This window comes from Eschrichtius robustus, chromosome 2 (assembly GCF_028021215.1).
Source record: "Eschrichtius robustus isolate mEscRob2 chromosome 2, mEscRob2.pri, whole genome shotgun sequence".
NCBI lineage: Eukaryota > Metazoa > Chordata > Mammalia > Artiodactyla > Eschrichtiidae > Eschrichtius > Eschrichtius robustus.
Window position 1 is genome coordinate 17,276,670 of NC_090825.1, and position 23,775 is coordinate 17,300,444.

Sequence of the window (23,775 nt, forward strand, 5' to 3'; positions counted from 1 at the left end):
CAAAGTTTTAAAAACGGAGGGAGAAGATCTTCAACTAAGATAGAACTCAAAAGATACCTACATTCTAGATTAAGAGTCATTTGCCTTTGGTGACTCAGGCTGGTGCCACGTCACGCTGACCTCTGTCGCCGCAGGCTCGCCCCGCCTCCTCCGTACCGCTCCCTCCCACCAGCCTGAGTGAGCCAGAGCCCCCGAATCAGCTGCTCCTTTAACCCCGTCCTGTCTGGGCGGGGAACAGATGCCCTCAGGCGACCTACATGCAGAGGCGGGTCCAAATCCAAAGCTGAACCCCAGGAGCTGTGCGAACAAATAAGAGAAAGGGAACTCTCTCCCAGCAGCCTCAGGAGCAGCAGATTAAATCTCCACAATCAACTTGATGTACCCTACATCTGTGGAATACCTGAATAGACAACAAATCATCCCGAATTGAGGAGGTGGACTTTGGGAGCAACGATATATATATTTTTTCCCCTTGTTCTCTTTTTGTGAGTGTGTATGTGTATGCTTCTGTGTGTGATTTTGTCTGTATAGCTTTGCTTTTACCATTTATCCTAGGGTTCTGTCTGTCCTTTTTTTTTTTTTTTTAATTACTTTAAAATTTTCTTTTCTTTATAATTATTTTTTATTTTAATAACTTTATTTTATTTTACGTTATTTAGTTCTTTCTTTCTTTTCTTTCTTTTCTCCCTTTTATTCTGAGCCGTGTGGATGACAGGCTCTTGGTGCTCCAGCCAGGTATCAGGGCTGTGCCTCTGAGGTGGGAGAGCCAAGTTCACAACATTGGTCCACAAGAGACCTCCCAGCTCCACGTAATATCAAACAGTGAAAATCTCCAGAGATCTCCATCTCAATGACAAGACCCAGCTGCACTCAACGATCAACAAGCTCCAGTGCAGGACACCCCATGCCAAACAACTAGCAAGACAGGAACACAACACCATGCATTAGCACAGAGGCTGCCTAAAATCATAATAAGGCCACAGACACCCCAAAACACACCACCAGACATGGACCTGCCCACAAGAAAGACAAGATCCAGCCTCATCGACCATAACACAGGCACTAGTCCCCTCCACCAGGAAGCCTACACAACCCACTGAACCAACCTTAGCCACTGGGGACACACACCAAAAACAACGGGAACTGCGAAAAGGAGACCCCAAACACAGTAGGTTAAGCAAAATGAGAAGACAGAGAAACACACAGCAGATGAAAGAGCAAGGCAAAAACCCACCAGACCTAAGAAATGAAGAGCAAATAGGCAGTCTACCTGAAAAAGAATTCAGAATAATAATAGTAAAGATGATCCAAAATCTTGGATATAGAATGGAGAAAATACAAGAAACGTTTAACAAGGACTTAGAAGAACTAAGGAGCAAACAAACAACACTGTGTGTGATGAACAACACAGTAAATGAAATTAAAAATTCTCTAGAAGGGATCAATAGCAGAATAACTGACACAGAAGAACGGATAAGTGACCTGGAAGACAAAACACTGGAAATAGCTACTGAAGATCAGATTAAACAAGAAAGAATGAAAAGAATTGAGGACACTCTCAGAGACCTCTGGGACAACATTAAACGCCCCAACATTTGAATTATAGGGGTCCCAGAAGAAGAAGAGAAAAAGAAAGGGACTGAGAAAATATTTGAAGAGATTATAGTAGAAAACGTCCCTAATATGAGAAAGGAAGTAGTTAATCAAGTCCAGGAAGCACAGAGAGCCCCATACAGGATAAATCCAAGGAGAAACACACCAAGACACATATTAATCAAACTATCAAAAATTAAATACAAAGAAAAAATATTAAAAGCAGCAAGGAAAAAACAACAAACAACACACAAGGGAATCCCCATAAGGTTAACAGCTGATCTTTCAGCAGAAACTCTGCAAGCCAGAAGGGAGTGGCAGGACATATTTAAAGTGATGAAGGAGAAAAACCTACAACCAAGATTACTCGACCCAGCAGAGATCTCATTCAGATTTGACAGAGAAATTAGAAGCTTTACAGACAAGCAAAAGCTAAGAGAATTCAGCACCACCAAACCAGCTTTACAACAAATGCTAAAGGAACTTCTCTAGGCAAGAAAAACAAGAGGAGGAAAAGACCCAGAAAAACAAACCCAAAACAATTAAGAAAATGATAATAGGAACATACATATCGATAATTACCTTAAATGTAAATGGATTAAATGCTCCAACCAAAAGACACAGACTGGCTGAATGGATACAAAAACAAGACCCATATATATGCTGTCTACATGAGACCCACTGCAGACCTAGGGACACATACAGGCTGAAAGTGAGGTGATGGAAAATGATATTCCATGCAAATGGAAATCAAAAGAAAGCTGGAGTAGCAATTCCCATATCAGACAAAATAGACTTTAAAGCAAAGACTATTACAAGAGACATAGAGGAACACTACATAATGATCAAGGGATCAATCCAAGAAGAAGATATAACAATTGTAAATACTTATGCACCCAACATAGGAGCACCTCAATACATAAGGCAAATACTAACAGCCATAAAAGGGGAAATCGACAGTAACACAATCATAGTAGGGGACTTTAACACTCCACTTTCACCAATGGACAGATCATCCAAAATGAAAATAAATGAGGAAACACAAGCTTTAAATGATACATTAAACAAGATGGACTTAATTGATATTTATAGGACATTCCATCCCAAAACAACAGAATATACTTTCTTCTCAAGTGCTCATGGAACATTCTCCAGGATAGATCATATCTTGGGTCACAAATCAAGCCTTGGTAAATTTAAGAAAACTGAAATCGAATCAAGTATCTTTTCCAACCACAACGCTAAGAGACTAGATATCAATTAGAGGAAAAAATCTGTAAAAAATGCAAACACATGGAGGCTTGACAACACACTACTTAATAACCAAAAGATCACTGAAGAAATCAAAGAGGAAATCGAAAAATACCTAGAAACAAATGACAATGAAAACACGACGACCCAAACCCTATGGGATGCAGCAAAAGCAGTTCTAAGAGGGAAGTTTATAGCAATACAATCCTACCTTAAGAAACAAGAAACATCTCAAATAAACAACCGAACATTACACCTAAAGCAATTCGAGAAAGAAGAACAAAAAACCCCAAAAGTTAGCAGAAGTAAAGAAATCATAAAGATCAGATCAGAAATAAATGGAAAAGAAATGAAGGAAACAATTGCAAAGATCAATAGAACTAAAAGTTGGTTCTTTGAGAAGGTAAACAAAATTGATAAACCGTTAGCCAGACCCATCAAGAAAAAAAGGGAGACGCCTCAAATCAATAGAATTAGAAAAGAAAAAGGAGAAGTAACAACTGACACTGCAGAAATACAAAGGATCAGGAGAGATTACTACAAGCAACTATATGGCAATAAACTGTACAACCTGGAAGAAATGGACAAATTCTTAGCAATGCACAACCTTCCAAGACAGAACCAGAAAGAAACAGAAAATATGAACAGACCAATCACAAGCACTGAAATTGAAATTGTGATTAAAAATCTTCCAACAAACAGAAGCCCAGGACCAGATGGCTTCACAGGCGAATTCTATCAAACATTTAGAGAAGAGCTAACACCTATCCTTCTCAAACTCTTCCAAAATACAGCAGAGGGAGGAACACTCCCAAACTCATTCTACGAGGCCACCATCACCCTGATACCAAAACCAGAGAAAGATGCCACACAGAAAGAAAACTACAGGCCAATATCACTGATGAACATAGATGCAAAAATCCTCAACACAATACTAGCAAACAGAATCCAACAGCACATTAAAAGGATCATACACCATGATCAAGTGGGGTTTATCCCAGGAATGCAAGGATTCTTCAATATATGCAAATCAATCAATGTGATACACCATATTAACAAATTAAAGGAGAAAAACCTTATGATCATCTCAATAGATGCAGAGAAAGCTTTTGACAAAATTCCACACTCACTTATTATAGAAACCCTCCAGAAAGCAGGCATAGAGGGAACTTTCCTCAACATAATAAAGGCCATATATGACAAACCCACAGCCAACATCGTCCTCAATGGTGAAAAACTGAAACCATTTCCACTAAGATCTGTAACAAGGCAAGGTTGCCCACTGTCACCACTGTTATTCAATAGAGTTTTGCAAGTTTTAGCCACAGCAATCAGAGAAGACAAAGAAATAAAAGGAATCCAAATTGGAAAAGAAGAAGTAAAGCTGTCACTGTTTGCAGATGACATGATACTATACATAGAGAATCCTAAAGATGCTACCAGAAAACTACTAGAGCTAATCAATGAATTTGCTAAAGTAGCAGGATACAAAATTAATGCACAGAAATCGCTTGCATTCCTATACACTAATGGTGAAAAATCTGAAAGTGAAATTAACCATTGCAACAAAAAGAATAAAATATCTAGGAATAAACCTACCTAAGGAGACAAGACCTTTATGCAGAAAATTATAAGACACTGATGAAAGAAATTAAAGATGTTACAAATAGATGGAGAGATATACCATGTTCTTGGACTGGAAGAATCAACATTGTAAAAATGACTCTACAACCCAAAGCAATCTACAGATTCAATGCAATCCCTATCAAACTACCACTGGCATTTTTCACAGAACTAGAACAAAAAATTTCACAATTTGTATGGAAACACAAAAGACCCCGAATAGTCAAAGCAATCTTGAGAAAGAAAAACAGAGCTAGAGCAATCAGGCTCCCTGACTTCAGACTATACTACAAAGCTAGAGTAATCAAGACAGTATGGTACTTGCACAAAAACAGAGAAATAGATCAGTGGAACAGGACAGAAAGCCCAGAGATAAACCCACGCACATATGGTCACCTTATCTTTGATAAAGGAGGCAAGAATATACAATGGAGAAAAGACAGCCTCTTCAATAAGTGGTGCTGGGAAAACTGGACAGCTACATGTAAAAGAATGAAGTTAGAATGAACTGGAACTCCCTAACACCATACACAAAAATAAACTCACAATGGATTAAAGACCTAAATGTAAGGCAGGCACTATCAAACTCTTGGAGGAAAACATAGGCAGAACACTCTCTGACATAAATCACAGCAAGATCCTTTTTGACCCACCTCCTAGAGGAATGGAAATAAAAACAAAAATAAACAAATGGGACCTAATGAAACTTAAAAGCTTTTGCACAGCAAAGGAAACCATAAACAAGACGAAAAAACATCCCTCAGAATGGGAGAAAATATTTGCAAATGAAGCAACTGATAAAGGATTAATCTCCAAAATTTACAAGCAGCTCATGCAGCTCAATATCAAAAAAACAAACAACCCAATCTATAAATGGGCAGAAGACCTAAATAGACATTTTCCCAAAGAAGATATACAGATTGCCAACAAACACATGAAAGAATGCTCAACATCACTAATCATTAGTGAAATGCAAGTCAAAACTACAATGAGGTATCAGTTCACACTGGTCAGAATGGCCATCATCAAAAAATCTACAAACAATAAATGCTGGAGAGGGTGTGGAGAAAAGGGAACCCTCTTGCACTGTTGGTGGGAATGTAAATTGATACAGCCACTATGGAGAACAGTATGGAAGTTCCTTAAAAAACAAAATAGAACTACCATATGACCCAGCAATTCCACTCCTGCACATATACCCTGAGAATACCATAATTCAAAAAGAGTCATGTACCAAAATGTTCATTGCAGATCTATTTACAATAGCCAGGACATGGAAGCAACCTAAATGTCCATCAACAGATGAATGGATAAAGAAGATGTGGCACATACATACAATGGAATATTACTCAGCCATAAAAAGGAACGAAACTGAGTTATCTGTAGTGAGGTGGATGGACCTAGAGTCTGTCATACAGAGTGAAGTAAGTCAGAAAGAGAAAAACAAAGACCGTATGCTAACACATATATATGGAATCTAAAAAAAAAAAAAAAAAAAAATCATCATGAAGAACCTAGGGGCAAGACGGGAATAAAGACGCAGACCTACTAGAGAATGGACTTGAGGATATGGGGAGGGGGAAGGGTAAGCTGCGACAAAGTGAGAGAGTGACGTGGACATATATACACTACCAAACGTAAAACAGATAGCTAATGGGAAGCAGCCGCATAGCACAGGGAGATCAGATCGGTGCTTTGTGACCACCTAGAGGGGTGGGTTAGGGAGGGTAGGAGGGAGGGAGATGCAAGAGGGAAGAAATATGGGGACATATGTATAACTGATTCACTTTTTTATAAAGCAGAAACTAACACACCATTGTAAAGCAATTATACTCCAATAAAGATGTTAAAAAAAAAAAGAAATACATTTTAGATAGCAGGCAAATTCACGAACATGGAATTGACAAATAATGAAGATTGACTGTATATAAAAAAAGACTGGCTGTGAAGCATAAGTTGGCAACATTCTTATTATACACGAACACCTGTTTAGGATTTAAGATCTACAGTTTTTTAGGGAGAAATCTTCATTATCAGCACCAAGACATCATCAGTACTGTCTTGAGTTGTTTGCTATCTTCAATTTTTGTCATTCTTGCTGTTGATTTATGAATGTCAGTAGGATTAATTTCATCTTTACAGACTTAATTTGTTGTGGATTACTTGGCAAACTACTTCATTACAGTGATGTGTATGTACATAGAAAGAGAGTTTTTACTGTAATTTTCCAGTAATTAGGCTTTGAGACATTTGTGTATGGCAATTCACAAATGAATGACCCCATTTTTTGTGTGTAGTAACAATTTTTCATTTATCTGCTCTTTGGAAGAATGCTATTTTAAGAACTAGGAAGTTAATTATTGATGTGACTATATAAAATGTATGGATTGAATAGGTATTTTAAGGTATAAAATTAAATGCACAGTCAATTTTTTATTTTATAAAGTGAATATATGTTGCAAGCAACCTGCTTTTTGCATTTTTTCTTCTAATTTATGATAGCCTTCAAAAATGGGAGAAAAGAGGTAGTAGAACACATGCACTGTCTATGGCTGATGAGACCACTACTACATTCCTGATGTAAGTCTAGCCAATAGAAATATCATTTCCTTATATTTTAAACTAGCCAGTATCGCTAAAGTCATATTCATCTGTCTTTACTGAGTGATGGCATGGCCAGATGTGGCCAAAACATGTGAAAAATCAGACAAAACCATACTATAGTGAAAGACAGAAAAACAGAACAAGAATGTAGAGAAAGAAGCAGATGTGAGAAAGAATGAGAAAATTTGAAACAGTAGCTGCCTCTTATTATATATTGAGCATACACTTACATGGTAATTAGTATGGACTATGCACTATTCTAAATACTTAATACTCACAATGGTCATATGAAGTGATCCTATATTATGGACATTATGCAGATAAGGAAACTGAGCACAAAAGTTTAGGTAACTTGCTAACATCATACACCCAATAAAGTGGTAGCATCAGAGTTCAAGTCCTAGGCAATCTGCCTGCAGAATCCATGTCATTTAACATTGTATTAGGCTACCAGTTATTAGCTCTGTAGGTTCTGGTTTTATTGTCCATTAGTCTTCTATGCACCTTTGACGTAGAGTCGTCCAAATTCCAGAAAATATCTATTTAGTTCCTAAAGGATTTCCTTAAAAACAAAATAAAAACCTTTACTTATGTAAAAGAGAAGCCCTCCCTCTCTCCACCATGGGAAAAAAGGGGAAAGAGCAAAGCACACTGACCAGATTTTACAAGGTGTGGACATACAATACCATCTGACTATGTTAGTGAATCCTCACTATAGAAACTTCTGGAAAATAATCAGAATGATTCATTAGAAATTATGTATTTTGTACTGGTTATTAAGGCAGACATATTTCATTGCTGTTTCCTAAGTAAAATAAAATCACTAAAAAAAAAATCTATGTATGAATAACTTGATTACACCTTAAACCTAAAATGTTTGTCTTCCTAATTCCTGAAATCATGGAGATAGTCTTTATACTGTAGTTTTAAAGGGAGTTAATTGTGGAATACTTTTTAGGAGAAGGTAGAAATAAGTATGCTTCTGCAAAGTATAAATTGGAAGTTTACATGATTTTCTTTAGAGGACTTATGGACTATTTTTGTAGAAATAATTTCAACAGCTTGATGTATTTCTCATTTTAATTGTATTTGTGTTACAAAAAAAGTGAATAGTATAGTAAAACAATTGAATTAGCTGCATTATAATACCCTTAGAAAAGACTAATTTGTAATTCATTGATCTGGGTTTTTCCTACACTGTTTAATAAAGAATGTGTAACCCCAATATTAATGTTTATTGTTTCTGAGGGCAGAAATCAAATACATATTCCAAGAATTTTAAATCCACTATGTTTTCTTTCCTGATAAAGAACATAAATAGAAAATGCATCCTATAGTACATCCTATAGTACATAAGATGTTCAGTGAATTTATGCATTAATTAGGGACATCTAATGCTTCGTGATTCTGAGATCAGGTCAGATCAATAGAATTTGGCATATATGCAGATCATTAAAGCTCGAAAGTTACTTTTATCTAAACTGTCCACGGACACACAACGTAAAGTCTCTTACCAACTGAAGGCAGTTCTGAATACAAAGTTAGAATTCAACTCTCTCACGGACATTTATAATCCAAATTCTTTGTCCAAAGATGCAGCAATGAACAACCACTGAGTTCCTTCCTTTCCCTATCCCTTTAAACTCCATCTTCAAACACAGATTTACCCCAGGTGGTTCTTCAAAATCAACTTCAAAACCAGCTGAAGATGGATCTTACAACACTGGTAAAATAGTGCCCTCATTTCCCCTGTTTTCATTCTTTTTGCCTCTTAACTGCTGAATGTTCAAAATAGTTCCATTAAATTTATATACCCCAACTTTAACTTGGCTATTTTAAGCACTCAGAAATCTTGTGTTTAGCTTCACTTTTCTCTCCCCTTCCACTGTTGCATCACTTGGTATGCAGAAATGTTCATGCAGAGGATGCTCCAACAACACATTCTCTTACTTCCCTGACCATCTCACTCCACTGGCAATGACTGCCAGTGGAATGACTGAAGGGAATGGTTGCCTTCAGGTAAACAAAACTCATCTGATACAGCTTAGGCAAAAAGTGAATTGAAGAAAATGAAGAAAATGGTTTTCTTCTCATCATCACCGATTATCACTTTCACAAGGTCACATGAGGGTCTATTGAATGACTTAATTGATATTTAGAAAAAAATGGAAACAACTGAAATTTCTTAAATAACCTTTTATTTATCATTTTTTCCTACTGAATTTGTAATTTCCTTGTCTGAGAACTACTTTTCCCTGAACATGTGTTCTATTTTTTTCTGATTGATCAATCATTTCCTCTCAGAGTGATTTGCCTACTTTGGAAGTTATTATTAGTTTCTCCTAAATCAATCAGCTCAAACGGCCTTAGGTATGGATTTTGGCATATGGCCCCTCTCCCTCATAATTTTCAATGTGCTCCATATTAGAATCAACTGGGGAGACATTTTTAAAATCCCAGTTTCTAGGCTCTACCTCATACCAATTAAATCAGCATCTACATGGCCTGGGATGGAGAGTTGAGGGGGGATAGGGACAGACTTTTTTTAATTCTCAGGTGACTCCACTATGCAGCAGAGTTAAAAATTAGTTTCCTATGTGGTCACAGTCCCATAAGTAATTAGAGGCAAATTATCTCTCTGCCAGAGAACCAGTACTGCCAAAGAAAGCAGACTATCAGAACATTATTATTGCACCTGGAAGAAACTTGCCCATTCCTAGGTCTCAGCCTCAGAGACCAGTAGGAATAAGAACTTTTTTCATGCTTTTGTTGTTGGTGGTGGTGGTTTGTTTGGTATTTTTGAGATGTAGGAGTTTGGGCATCCTAACATAGAGCCAATATACTGACTTACTTGAGCATACAGGTCTCTTCTCACCAAACTCTTATACTATCTTCCACTTCCTGATCCTCATATCTGGTCTCTCTTACACGCTTCTCCAAAAATCTGGTGGCCCTTTGAGATTCACAGAATCCAGACCTTATTTTCAGTCAGTCTCCCATATGCCTTGCAACCATTTTACCTGGTCTTAGAAGATAGTGGAATGGAAGGGAATCATGTTCATTTCACCATTTTCCCAGAATCCATTTCCATTGCAATGTATAACATCTTAAATTAACTTAGAGCATTTTACAAATACTAAATCAAATACTTTGTTCGGAAATATGCTGCCTAAAAATCCAGAAGAAAAAATACAAATCATCTATTTGATGGAAATCAATGTTTTTAAAATAATTAAGCTCAATTTGATGATCTCCAAGCCAATGCTCACGGTGGAAGATTACACGGCTGTCTATAGCACAGAATATTTCCTCCATAAAATGTTTTCTTTGATCTGTGATATTTTCTTATTAATGTTTTATTACTATTTACTTAATCACTTAACAGATATAAAATACCTTGGGTACTTTCTGGGTAACCTACAAGATATTTTAGAATTATATTAATGATCACTTATGATTTTATCTTAATGCATAATTTTGAAGCCCAAAAGTCTTTGCAAATTTAAGCAATATATATCAAAGATACTAATGTGTTTAGGCCTGAAAATACCTTAACTCAATGGAGCAAAGAAATGTAACTAGTTAAGCTTAATTTATGGGAAAAAGTTACCAGAGTCATTGAAAAGGAATGACCAGATTTGAATATATGCTTAATTAGTGGTGGAAAACTCCCTGTCATAACTAGATATTAAAAAAGTAATGTGGGTATTGGGATAATGTAGTTTAGTTGGTAAAGTTTCAACATGAAATATATAATTGTAATTGCATTTCAAAAATAAAAAAAAGGAAGTCATTGAAAAAATGGACTCTGTAATATTTGCCTCCCAAATCCAAATATTGCAACCAACCTGAAATCTGTTGAATTACCTTCCTCTCGTTTTAAAACTATTAGAGTGTACTGTACAACTGATTGTTAATAATTTAAGTACTTCCTGGTGCATATGCATATTATTGAACTTATTTTTAAATTTAAAAATTAAGTAAACAACTTACATTAGGATTAACACTATTTTCAAATTTTTGAATTAAGATCAAAATAGTTAAAAACTCTTGAATATCTGGCTTTGGGACAAGAGTCCCAGTCTTTTACTTGGTAACTATATTATTTGGAAAGTTGTTCTATTTTTCTTGCATTTCTTCCTTAAGATATTTTATGTGTTTTTTCAGAGTTGATCTGCAGTTGCTAGTTGTTTAAACCTAATTTATCTTAACACAATATTGATTTTTAAATTTTATTTTACCCCTTAAGTCTAATTGATATTTATAATAAATTATCTAGTTTTTCATTGTAAATCAAAGGAATTATTTGAATCAGATTCTTTAGTTCTCATATCTAATTATGTACTGTTCATAGAATATCTATTATCGCTACTTGTATGACTTAGAGCATCAAATACTTTTTTTTATCTTTGGTAAGTTATTAGTTAATAAATGCAAGAAGCATATTAATATAATAGCCTATATTCTGGGATCAGACTTATCAGTGCATTACATACTATTTAAATTATATTTCTATCGGAAGCTATTGGATGACTGTGGCAATAATATGTTAACAATATAGGTAAAATAGTGAAATTATTTTATTGAAGTTAGATATATAGGTCATGGAATTGGAAGACTACAAATTTTTACCTCCAACTGTTTGGCTGTCAAACCATAGCTCAGGGATCTTTAGGTACTAAACTGTAGCAGTTCTTTATATTTGATTTAGTAATATATCAATACAAAAAATTATGCAAAGAAAATACCCAAATGCCAGGATATATTTAGAAGATAACTTAGGATAATTAATACATTTATAAAATAATTTAGTCTTTAGATTAATAATTTTCTTTGAAATATTCACATGTTTTACGTAAAACAAAGTATATTTATATGATTGTAATGCATGTGGAGAATTATCAGCAAAGAATATAAGCATGATCAGATTTTCATGTTAGAAACATTGTCTTAATAGAAGTGCAAGGGAAGGCCTGGAGCCTGGGAATGCTGGAGAAAAGAACAACTGTTACAAAGTTTTCTAGCTTTCCAGGCAAAACAAAGAAAGCCTTACAATACGATAAGGACAGTTGGCTTAGTGAGACAGAGAGGGATTTGAAATTGTATTTATCTTTTAACAACTACAGTAAACAACACGAGTTTAGAAGAATAAGAGAGAGTAAAGATAAACTGATTGGCTAAGCTGTTCTATCGACTGGGAGGAGATTCAGCATAAGATGTAAGGAATTCAAGTGTCTACCTACTATATCAAGTTTTAAAGTAATTACCATGGTTTCCCAGATGTCTCAAGAATGTTTATATTTTGTATTACAATAAAATAATTAAAATATCTTAAGTTATTTATTTTGATCAAGCAGAAGGGTCATTTTATTATATACAGATTCATGCTTAAATTCAGATGGAAGACAAATAAAAGACTCTACAATAGGTCCCATGATAGGCAAAATTTCCTGACCTTAGATGGAGATATAGTTGTATACTAATTCTCTTGAAATTTCTCTAATGAAAAATTTTCCATACTTTGTATTACTGCCAAAGGGCCTAGTTGAACAAGATATTTTCAACAGTCCCCTAATCCTGGTTATTATCTACTAATCTCTTCTTGAATTAGAAGTCAGAACTAACTCACTACCTCTTACGTACTTTATTCTAGCTCAATTACTTTCTTGTCTCTTATCATATTACACTGAAAGCCAGTTCCTATAATTCATTAACTAATATACTTGGGAAATGCTGCATTTTAAAATCTTCTTTTAGAGATTCACCTTACACAGTAGCATGTAAAAGAGTTTGATGTGTGATTTTTTTCATTTTCTTATATTGAAAATCTTAAGTTTATACACTGATACATTTTTACATGTGCATACCTTCAGGTAACCAATACTGGACCAAGATACAGAGAATTTCCTGAACTCTAGAAATTTCCTTAGTCCTCCTGTCAGTTGGTATTACTGCTTCCACCTTCAGTATAAGGTTAGCCATGATTTGACTTCTATCATCTTAGATTGATTTTGCTTGTTTTAAATTCCATATAAATGGAATCATACTGCTTTGCTTCTTTTATGTCTGGGTCTTTATTAATATTATGTACAGGAGATTAATTCATACTGGGACAATGAAATTTTTCACTTGGTATCTACTATGGACATTTGGTTGGTTAGAATTTTGACTATTATAAAAAACTTGGCTATGAACATTTTTTGCAATTTTGGTGGACATATGAACTAGTTTCTCTTAAGCATATACACGAGTATAATTGCTGCATCACAGGTTAAATATATGTTTAAATTTGGTAAGTTTTGCATTGGATCTATAGATCAATTTGGAAAGAATAAAAATCTTACCAATATTGAGATTTCTTATGCATATAAATAGTGTATCACTCAGACGTCTGACAGAAATATGTCAGATTTGAAAGGCCTTAAGTATATTATGGAAAAGCTAGTATCTATGGAAGGCAAATAGGCCTAGTCTATGATGGATCTACATTTTAGAATGCCTTCCAGAAGGAGATTAATGAGAGAACTAAATAGAGGCTATAATGAAAGCAAAATGTATGAAAACATTTCTAAACAAACAAACGAACAAAAAAACACATATCCTCAATTTAAAGACTACAAATGGGCTCAGCAGGAATGACAAAAACAATATATTCTAAAGCAATTCTACTGTTATTTTAGTATTAAAACAGTTTAAATTCTCTAAATTTATATAGTTATAAAAATATACAATATACACTGTAATTAAATTTGCTTCATATTTTATATGCAACACAAGATACCAGAAGTAAATGGAAAAATGTTTTCAAATCTCTAAGAAAAAAATAATTGAATCTTAGCCTTCTATGAAAATTAAAATTATACTCTCAGTATTATTAAAAATATTATTCTTAAAATGCTACACAGAGAGATGCAACAAATAAGCGTGGAGTTGTCTCTCTCTAAACAATTATATAAGTGAATTTTGAGAAGTGGGAAAAGGAGGTCAAGAAATGACTGAAACTATAGGGAAAGAAATTCTCAATGGCCAATACCCAACACATCAAAATTGGAAAACCAGTGACCAGGAGATTCTGCACATCAACTTCTTATTTTCTGATCAATACAACTCCCAAAGCAAACTCATTATCTACTAGTTTTTGTTTTTGTTTTTTTACACCAAATCTCCACCCTCCAATACATGGAGGGCATTAACCATTTGTGTGGAGAATTTGGTAAGATGGGAAATTCTCACCCCATGAAAAAGATGGTATGAGGCAGAAGCAGTTGAGAATGATCCATTAATCTGAGCATGAGTAGATACATTGTCACTATGACACATACTGTATTCTAAGTGTCTATGTATTTTGGCATCATTTTTAATATTTTAATGTATTTGAACTGTTTTGATTATGTGCATAGTATTGGATAGAGAGCTAACTTAATTTTCTTAAGCACATAGCCAATTTAACCAATAAAATGATTGAATATATTCTTATTGATATATATTTACAATATCTATTGCATACAAAATTCCCATAAATCCAGACATTTGTGTCTAAATTTTAACACTACAGTATTTTGATTATTAAGTTCTTAAATGTATTTTGATAATGGTAAGGACAGTCTTTCTTTCACTGTTTTTAATGAGAATGCTAAAGAAAATTTTTTCTTGCCAGTGCATTTTCCAACAGACTTTACTTTGTCTTACAATATTTAATTTAAAGGCCTATCCACACTGAGATGTATAGCTTCCTGAATATCAAAGTACAAATTTAAAAAGTGAGTATAAGTAGATGGAGAATCTTATAATGTGATTTTTCCAGAAAATCTTATAGATAATACTGAATAGTGTAATCCTATTCAGTGTAATAATTTCACCTTACTGACGTGTTAAAATGTAGCTCATCCTTGTGGTGTCTGAGAAGTGTCCAACGTCCTCACTGTACCTGTTACTAAAGGCCTCTCTGGTGTTGCTTACAATCAGTTGCTTTGGTGTGAGCCTCTGTGGGGTTGGTTTCAGGGGGTTGGTTCATTTCCCTGAGTTTACCAAGTGCCTGTGGGAAATACAGGCACTCTGAGATTCAGGCACAACCCCCATTTGGCCTCTGACTTTGATCCATCCACCTCTTATCTATAGAATCACCTCACCCTGCACTGCAGCAATCCCAAGGTAAACACCTAGATTCTTCATTCTCAGATGACTTCAGATCCCCACTCCACAACCCCTTGCCCACAAATACATCATATAAAAGTTCTGGATCACGTCTATGCTTTGTGTAGGACATGGGAAAACAAGGAGCATTGCTAAGAACATTGATTTAAGATACTCTATCAGACATTCTCCACAAAATAAGAAGTAGAACTAAAGTACCTATACTTTCACCATCTCCCCACCGGAAACTAGGTGTATTTGTACCTTCCCATGTCCTTCTTAGTCAAGCTGAATATTCAGTGGGTTAATATCCTGGATCTTTGGGTAAAGGACATTTGTCTTCCCTTTCCAACCTTCTCTCCACCATCAACTCTGCCAGAAAGATATTCTCTCCCCACTTCTTTCCTGATGGGAAAGAGCTCTATATCATACCCTCCTCCTTCCCTAGTGATATCTGCCTTATGCTTGCCTTGGACAATGATGGCCAAAGGGCTCCAAAGACAGAAACTTCTGCCAAGAAAAGAAATGCATGGGATTTATTTCAAAAATTAAATTGCCATTATGCATGAAAATAAAAACGTCAATACTTTTCAGAATTTGACAGGTTAGAAATGATAAGGAAAATGTAAAAAGAACAGTTTGAAGCAATTTGCACAACTTCACAGAGTCACTCTTTTTTCATTCCCCTTATACTTCCTCATTTTGATTTTTTTATTTTATAAGGTTACCTTATTATTTCTGTATATCTTGGATTAATTATTCAGATTAATGCATTGAAGGCTAGTATAACAAAACATTGCAGGCCAAGTGTCATATGTGACATTGTAAAATATGAGATAAAAGCCAGTTCGCTCTAAAATAATCAAATGATTTCAGGTACATGATGTATATTGTGATTTGTCAGGTGATATGGAGGTTTTGTTTTTTGTTTGTTTTGGGTTTTTTTGTTGCTTTTAGTTTGTGTGCTATTAGAGTATTAAAGGGGAAAGAATCAATAAGTTAACAGTGTAAGACCTCAGTTAAAATACCTGTGGGGAGAAGTGAGATAGAATTCTCACTTCTTTTATTCGTGTTCCAAAATAAATTCTTAAAATTAAATGATAAATATAAACATTAAAGCAAATAATATGAGATTTATATAGCATCTGAGCAGAAAGTATTTTCTAAGCATAAGGTAACACAGAGTGAAAATGAAAATGAACCACGGATTTGAGAACTTCATAATGAAAATACATTTTATATCAAGCAAAGCATATCCAACATAGAAGCAAAATTACATGCTGAGAAGTGTTCCAGGATATATACGCAAGAAGGCAGATTTAAATATGTATATATAGGGAGGGTGGGAGGGAGGGAGGGAGACGCAAGAGGGAAGCGATATGGGGATATATGTATATGAATAACTGATTCACTTTGTTATAAACAGAAACTAACGTACCATTGTAAAGCAATTATGCTCCAATAAAAATGTTAAAAAAAATAAGTAAATAAATAAATATGTATATATGTATATACATACTTGCTTGTATATATATCTATAAAAAAATTATATTACCCCAATAGAAAAAATCAGTGATTTTTATTATGAACATGAAATGCCAAATTAACATATTAAAATGCAAAATTTCACCAGTAATTATGTATGATGGGAGAGTAAAATTTTCTCAGATATTGAAAATATGAGAAAGAAGATAACTTTAGATTGTTAAATTAAAATACTAACAGATAATAGTCTCAGATGTTATGTCTTAAAACAAACAAAAAAACAAAAAATAACCATAAAGAAATAGTTAGACCTGGTCTGTACTGAATGTATTTACATACATAAGGGGACAGTGTATTAAATTGAAAAAAGTGGTCATCTAACTACTGCAGAAAAGACAATGGCATTTATAAGGGCAAATTTTGGCAGTGTCAATACAAATCCTCATGAGAACAGAATGGTGCCCTATGCACCTGCTATGTTTATGCCTTTTGCTAAGCTCAACTTATAAATAAATCAGAAATATTGCCAATAAAAGAGGAATAAAATTAGACCCTGTTAATTGGAATCCCCACTCAATCTGCAATCTGCATGTAATTAGTTGATACACAGTATGTCACCAAGGGGGAAAAAATGCCTTTTTGATCTGTCACAATTGTCTAGTCTGTCTGAGAGTTATAGTTCTGGCAGATTATTAAATTGGTGCTTTTAAGAGGGGTATCCTTGTGAGGCTTGTGACCTATTAGAGTCCCATGTCTAATAAACTCTATAACACTACTGTGATTGATCTTCTGAATCAGTAGCTGAGGGCTTAATCCCGTTTAGGGTTGATTTACCAGGATAAATGTACCCTTGGAGGAACTGGTCAGGACAATCACCGATTCACCTCTCCATTCCTGGAGATTCTTCATGGAGTGGCTGAATGCCATGCTCTGGGAGACATTCCTCTGGACCTTATACTAGGGAGAGCAAGGTGATAAAGGAAATCTCATATTTGCTCTTGGGAATAATATGATTGGGAGAAAATTCTCCATAGGTGTCTTGTATTCCTGCACATCTTGTGAAGAGGTATTGGCAGCCTTTGTTCTGGAATATTCTTCAAAGGAAGTTTGTAGAACAGTCTTGGAGGAAAAAGATAATGTCCTCCTCTGGGTCAGAGGACGGATTTGTTTCCTGGCCAGAGTAATAACGGTAATGTCTCCCTCCTGGGTAAAGTTTGGATGGGGTCTTTTTGACAGGCATCAAATAGTTTGCAAAGTATAATACTGTCATTTCCACTCTAAAGCAGCATACGTGTTCCTTAAATATCACCACACTGCAAAATTATACTAGGAAATCAGTATAATCTCAAATTATACTAAGAAATTTTTTAAATGATGTACCGCTGTCCTGGATATTAAGAGCTATTGCATCACACTGGCAGCTGGGCCTGGGAAGAATTCAGTGGACTATTAACCCCTGAATGCTTTTGCTCCAGCAGTGAGAGAGTGAGGGTCAGAGTAGTCACATCTATGCCCTGCTCCACTCTGTTAACCATATTTACAACTTTCCAAGCTCTGAGACACATTTGCCCCCTGCCATCCCTTCCATCACCCATTTTAAGAAGAAAATACCGTACCAGCCCAGACAGAACTTACTTGTTCGGGACGACACAATGAGTTAATGGTGATCTAGAGCTAGGATACTATCCCCCTGAATCATAATCCTAGGCTCACCCAATTACTGTCTGCTCTTATTAAATAGTAATAAATAATAACTGGAGGAGAAGTTGGAGGAAGACATGAGAAATATTATCAAATATCTATGGGGTGATGTAGAAAGGGGGAAGAAATTTCTTCCATGTCTCCCTAGAGGAAAAAGCTAGGGCTAATAAGTTGAAGTTACAGGGTTACCATTTCTGGCTTGATATCCAAATGAACTTTCCACCCCAAAACAGAATGTTCCCAGATAGTGATTGCTCAGTCCCAGGAGACATTCAAGCAAAGGGCTCATCTCAAGGCTTTTGTAGAAACCATTCCTTCATTGAGGTGAGAGAAAGGATTGAGCCAAAGGATTTCTGAGGTTTTTTTCAAATCTTTGATTACATGGCCATTTTTCAATTGACTTCTGTGTGTTCTATTTGATCATTAAGAACCTGGCAGGTCTTGTCAGGAGTTCAGGACTTCTAGCCTAGAAGTGGTTGCCATTTCCCACTTGTTCAGAAATTGTCCAACACAAGTGACTCTGAGATCTTGACCAATAAAGCACGTCATGGAATTTTAGAGCTCACGGGATCTGCAGAGCTTATCTGCTCCAAGTTACATCATTTTAAGGATGAAGGAAGCAAGGCTCAGAAAAGTGACGTAAATGGCCCAATGCCAGACAGTAGCTAGTAGCAATGTGAGGCTAGAATGCATATCTCCTGACACCCAGCCCAGCAATCTTTCCATGTCATCCATGACTCAGTTATTTTCTTGAGCATACGTCACATGGCAGCACTTACTTAGATGCTGGAGAGCCAAGGCAAGAGGGAGTATGACAGGCAAGTCCCACTATCATGTTGCATATGCGTTCAGAAGGAAGGAGACACACAATGCTGAGTAAATAAAGTAGCTGAACTTAATCAGATGACTTTATTTGTAAAGTCATTAAAATACGTAACTTCCCCCCTTTTGTTTCAGGGGTGAAAAGATTAAACAAGTATATAGGTGTTTATGTGGTTTTAGTGATAAGCCCCATGTGCTTTTATTGATTTTATGTTTTATGTTAAAACATCACAAACCCAAGGTAAATTGCATATTGTATGTTGTTGGATATGTATTTAACTGATATGCATGCCCTGTCTTCCAGCACCACTGTATGAATTCCAATCACTGTGAATGAAATGTTGTACGTGTTTAAAGTATTTAATAGATGTAACTTAATAAATTGGCATTGAAAGCTGCAGAATTTTAATAATTAGATCAATTCTTTTGTCCATCTGTTCATTTATTTTTCTTTCTAGATTAAGGTCTAAGGATAACCTCTTGGGGTTTTAAAATGCCTCTAGTTCTCCATGTATTTGAATTCAAAATGGCAACTGACTTTCACAGGTTATAATAAATCCTATGACAAATTCACTATGAAACCCCACAGATTGTGTCACTCTAGTCAGATGAGGGAAAGGAAGAGAAGGAGGGAATATACTTAGTTCCTTTTATGAATTAGGAGACTCTGTGGTTAAGTGGCTTAAACTCACACCAAACAACCCTAAAAAAAAGAGAAAGAAAGGCCAGAGAGAGTCATATTAGTACTTGATGGAGCCAGAATTTGGACCCAGGTCTCTCTGAAACTACATGCTGCCACTCATGAAATGGCAATCAGCAGGAATTAAAAGGGTTCAACTCATCCATCTCTTTCCATTTCCCAGAGCAGTAGTTGGAGTCACCATTGATGCTCAGCCAATAATAGGGTGGGACCATATTAAATTGCCATTTCTGTGGGTCAAAAAGGGTCACATTGAAATTTCACTTGTTTCCAGCTAATAGGTGTAGGTAAAATGAGACATGGATTAAGGGAGAAGAGGATAACGCTCTCCTCCAAAAACTCAGTCTCAAAATTTCCCCTCCCAGTGGGAAATCTAAGCATGTAGTGGTGTCCTTCTGAAATTCAGTTCTCACATTTAGCTTGTACCCAACTCCTGGGAGTGATAAGAACAAAACATTTTTTACCCTTATGTAAAGAAATGAATTATTTGCCCTGAATTTATTAAAAGCCAAATGTCTACAAAAGTCATAATGCCAGTTCTCCAGATGAAAAATATTGTTCTCCTAATCCAGCTCACCAAACACAACTTTTGCACTCAGCTCTCAAAGGGACCCTTCATCCCTAGGAACTTTAGATCAAGGAGACAAAACTGACCAATTTTTAGATAGTTTGACTACCATCCCTGTTCACATTGCTTCCACTCACCCACATGTACACACCAAAATAATAGTAATAATAATAATAATAATGCTCCAGGGTGGAATTGTAGAAAACACAGCAGATTGGAGTCAACAGATCTTTGTTCCAGGCCCAGGTCTGCCAGCTGGCAAATTCTGAGGCCTTGGGCCAACCACTTCATCTCTATGAATCTCAACGTTCTCCTGTGAGAATCATGAGTAGCAGTGGATAAAGTGAGCTAAAGCCCCTTCCGTTTGTAGTTTAGAAACTGGTCTCAATATTCTATGCTTATAATGCTTGACTTTCAAACGAGCTTCCCTTTTTCAGTGTGTGGGGGGAGAGGAGAGGGTTTCTGCAAGAGAAAGCAAAATTCCCCATGTACTGTACACTTCGTGTACCTTACACTTGGCACACAGGGACTTTTTACCCCTTCGGGGCATGAAACGGAAAGGTAGCTGGAATTGAGACCTAAACTCCAGGGTCAGTGAATGCTGTTCCATGCTGGCAACACTCTCCATGCCCCTCTGCTCCCCCCACCTCTCTGATTCTCCACCGGATTTGGCAGCCCACTCACCATCCCACATAACAGGGATGGCCCCTCACGGGCTGAGGTTGGACTTTAACACTAGTGCTTAGAGCAGGCATTTTTTGTGTTCTTACCTTATGTCAGACATTGAACTCAGCTCTTCAGACAGTTCATCTTCCCAATGTGATGAGATTGCACTATTATCCCATTTTACATATGAGGGGAATGAAGCCTAAAAGATTAAGTTTACCTGCCCAGAATTACTCAGCTAAGTCAACATTTGAACCCAGGCAGGATAAAAGTGCCCAACTCTCAGGGTTTATTGTTAGCAGTAAATAACAATCACTGACATTTAGTGGGCACTTAGATAAGCACTGCATCATCTCATTTAATCCTCACTCAGAGGCTGATTTCCTAGTCTCAATAAAAACCACAGACTTTATGAAAAATGGGGTGAAACGCCCAATGCTCAAAATTGTCATAGTGCCACATTAACAACAACAACAAAATATCCACCTAATAAAAATAATAGCACAGCTCTATGTGTGTTACATGGTTAAGAAATAAATATTACAAATCAATATAGCACTTTATCCTAGAAAGAACTTGAGGTTTGCTTGTGGATGTATGTACAACACCCTCTCCTCCTGTGTGTAAGAGGAAGAGAATAAAAGGTAGATAGAAAATGAGTGAAAGAAAAGAGAGCTAAAGAAAGAAAAAGAACAGAGAACAGAGTGGAGTGATATATAGGAGGCAGAGAGAAAAGGCGAAAATTAAAGAGAGGGGAAGGTGCTGGGCCTGGCTGGCTGCTAGAAGGGTTGCAGCTTGGGAGTTGTTGCAAAGGTGTGGAAGGCGTGTTCTCTGAAATCACACAGGTATTTGGAACACCAGATGGGGATGAGTGCAGCTCCTCCTTGCTTGGTGTGCTCCTATGCGCAGTTTTATTTTTTGGAGGTTTTTAGTTGGCTCTTGTTCAGTTGAGTGCAGTTTTCTGTGTTCACCTCTTGTTTCTCACAGATTAAATCATATATAGGCAGGCAAAATCTCCATCATGCTCAAATTGTTCCCTGATATATCAATTGTTTGGAAAATGCTGGTTTTCAAGACAAGTGTTATAGAAAAACTGATTGGATTCATCATAAAAAAAAAAAAAAAAGGATCGTAAAGTTCTCATCACAAGAAAAAAAACGTGTAAATTTATATGGTGACAGATGGTAACGAGACTTATTGTAGTGATCATTTCGAAGTGTATACAAATATAGAATCATTATGTTGTACATTGGTAACTAATATAATATGTTAGGTCCATTTTTCCTCAATTAAAAAAAGGATGTGTAAAAGAAAGTTGATATGTTTGTACAAAACCATCACCACTGCTGGGCAGATGGGCGTTCTGAAAGAATATTAACTCTAGGTGCCTTTTCCTCATGAGGTAAAGCCAAGAGAACCTCAACTACTGAAACCAGGAGCACATCTCAAAACAATATTGTTCATAAAGACAGGGATGAAGAAGCCGGCCACACTTTAATTATTAGACAACCCTGACTTCATGCTTTTATATTCAGCTATCATGGTGAAAAATAAAGGATGTTAAGATGAATAAATTGCACCATTTTGTTTAAAACTGGGGAGAAAATTATATACAAAAATAAGTATTTCAATAAATTAAAGTCATGTTATCTTTGTTTAGAAGGCTCATTATTTTTTTCTTAAATATTTCATTAATCTAAAATAATTTTCATAGTGATTACAGTGTTCAAGAAATGTTTCAATTTCTGCAGCTCATACTTTTCAAAATATGAAATCAAATAATCTCTGAGGCCATATGTATTTTGGATTCAAAGTAAAACAGAACATTGCTGATACCTTTAATTTGTTAATTCAAGGATCCTAATTTGCCAGTTTAAAATCATCTAACATTTATAGCAGAAAATAAAATAAAATAAAATAAAATAAATTGAATCTGATAGAGTGATTGTGATAATTTTAGCTATATTTACCATCAACACTAACTGTAACCTAAGGAATCAATAGTCAACATCTCCTCATTTCAACCAACTAGTAACAGCCCTTCTCTTTTATCATGGTGCCCCATTGTCCCCAAACAGTCTGTGAAGTTAAATATTGCTGCAGTCTGCTGAGATTATGCAAGTGTGAAGCCTGCTGTTTCAGTTAGCAATCACTTTAAGGGGAAAAAAAATATTGGCACTGGTTCCTGTGGTTGACACCTTGTACATTTCACTTCAGTTTCAATTTTTATTTGGATCTGCATGAGTTTCAAACCAGGTGAAAAATCATTTCATTATGACCCAGCAGGGACACAAAATAATTTCACTGAAGCCCAGCTGGTTTGAAAAATGCAATGACAGAAAATCAGGTAGGTTTTACATGTTGGCAGCTTTGGAAATCGAAGTTTGACACATCCTTGATTACATTTACAGTAGGATTTATAGTAAAGTCCCAAGTTGTACCCAATTTTAATGATCATACTGTAATTCTGGAACTATCTCAAACCTATTGCTAGCAGGACTGGTTGGCCGGTGTTTCTTCCCATCAGCCTCACCTGGGGGGATTAGGGCACAAGGTAGAGCTCCATGGTCCACATTTCCAAGTCTTGACTGCAAAACTGAGAGTATAATCCATAATTTGCCACACCACT